The sequence below is a fragment of the Azolla caroliniana genome, unplaced genomic scaffold (assembly GCF_043228905.1).
Source record: "Azolla caroliniana isolate FFs.n. ecotype wild unplaced genomic scaffold, voAzoCaro1.0.p SCAF_1, whole genome shotgun sequence".
Lineage (NCBI taxonomy): Eukaryota > Viridiplantae > Streptophyta > Polypodiopsida > Salviniales > Salviniaceae > Azolla > Azolla caroliniana.
Window position 1 is genome coordinate 34,016,700 of NW_028230436.1, and position 2,529 is coordinate 34,019,228.

Below are 2,529 nucleotides of genomic sequence, written 5' to 3' on the forward strand. Positions count from 1 at the left end.
GGGTCATGGATTAAGCCTCATGCTTAACTCCTCAATTTTCTTGAGTTTTTGTCTCATGGGTATTTAGGGTTTACAATCGGGTAACCTCAAATGATATATCATATACCTAAGTATAAGAAAGATTATATTTCGATATTGCCATGTACGGTTAGGGTAAATCACCATTATAATGAGTGTGTATGTATAATAATGTGTAGTTCATCCATAGGTTCTTCCACGCATGTATATCCTAATTTGTTGTCCACCTTAAAGTCATGTAAATTAACTTGTTTAAACGTAGCCCATCCAAACTAATTGGAACTTGAAGCAAATACTTTTAAACACATAAAGGAAGTCAATGCATGTTTTTATTTTTAACCATTGATAATTATCGTTAAAGAGGTTATGTGTCCCACTAGTCAATGAGTAGTTCGATTTATTCATTTGCATTGTGTGCCCGTGGAAATCTAGGGATTTAATTATCATGGAAGCAACATCACAGAATAATGTGTCCATTGACTTTGAAGTACAATATGATTTATGGCATAACCATGGATGTATGAATTTGGGGCTCAAGCATGTGAATCACATGAAATAATAATCCAATTCAACTATTGTTTATTTTCTTAAGGGCATCATTCAAATGAGCAAATAAGTATGCCATTTGTTTTTTTTTGTTTTCTCCACTTTGCAATGCATTTACATGTTTATCATTTAGAATGTTGTTATTTATAAGAAGAAGATCGATCCTCTTAATATTGTATTTGGCTTACTTGAGTTTTAGTTTAATCCATTCACCGATATCTTTCATGTTGACTTGATCAACATCAAGTCTTACGAGTAGTATATCATGAAATCATTACCCAAAGTTACATTTACCAAATCACTTGTACTTTTAATCATTCTATTCGCATTGGATAGGCTACCTATATGACACCCACGAACATGACCCAAAGAAATACTCATAAATATATTAAAACCAAGAAACATACAAGGCCACAAAGCATGCAAGAAAACTAGGTGCATCTTGCAAAAGAGTTTCATAGTTGACGACGGACGTTGAACTGGAATGTTTGACCAATGTAATAACTCCCAATTCCATTGTATGGTGTGAGAAGATCCTCTATCTCACTAATGCAGGTGGTTGATTATGCAAGAGGATATTTTTGGAATCTCTAAATTGAACCACCTCTTTCTTGCTAGTGCATGTGCAATAATTTGGCCAAAGGATTCCTAGAACATTCTCGTAGTTGGCATAGTTAGGCAAAATAATATTCTAGAACATTCTAGATAGGAACATGAGGTAAACGGTAATTAAATAAGCAAGAGGACGACAACCATATGCAAATGAATCATGATATTAATATGTGTCGTATAGGGTATAAAATATTCTGCATTTAAGAGGCTATTCTCTATACAAATGGATTTTTCATGTACAAAAAACTTCTCAAGTTTGTGACCATGGAAAACAAGTGTGCGCATGATTGCATTGGAAAAACTAAATTAGGAATGTCATGTCAAATAATTATTTTGATTCATCCATGTGTTGTGCACCACTTAGAAACAAGGATTAAAAACATTGATTGATTTATAAGCAATATTTATATACATCCAAATAATGTTTTTGAACATATTATCATCATTGTGTTCCTTATGACATTTCTTTCTCATAGTATTCATGATGAGGCTTCTGTCTTGCTTATAATATGGTAAGAATTAAGTTAGGCTTCACAATATGAAGTAATAATGTTGGTATTTTTATGCAATAACTTGACCTATCACATTCAGCCCACCTATCTAATGTATTAAACCTTTGAATACCACGATAATTCTAGATGATAATATGTATTCAATGCTTTATGTTCTTTATCTCATGCAACCATTTATGTGTGTTTATGTATATTGAATCATAAAAGGGCAACATTTTTCAAAAGAAGATAAGCCCAACCTTTTGAGGAAAAGACTAACCATATGTTCATAAAACAGTCAAGGGTTTTAGGAGGATGATAAATAGCTATAATCTTGTGGCCCACCGCCCACAACCCCTTTTAAAAAAACCTATATGCATACAAAGATTGTACATACATGTGGGGAATCATTCATTGTGACTCTTATATAAAGATGGTCCTTGTGTGAATTAAGAGATATACATGAACTAAAAACATTTTATTTATTTTTTCCAAAATGAAGCTACTTTCCCATTAGTTAGGTAAGATTATTACAAAGAGATTGTACAAGGAGGCTTAAGCATAGATTGGGGAATCCCCCTCCGATCAAGTCCTAGAAATTGAGACTAGTTACATCACCTTTCGGACGAACTACTTGGTGAACTAAAAACATATTATATTCAAGGGAGGGAGTTGACTACTCGGTGAACATAATGAGATTGTTGTTTTTGGGGGTCAAATTACAATAGAGAGTATGTACTATAATCCATCTTCATGCCTAAGAACTCTTTGTGCAAGTGAGAAGTCAAGCGTCACCTCATAGGAATGCGAACAATGGTATCCTTTGTTGCATGTTCGATTCCATACAAGTAGTTACTATGGT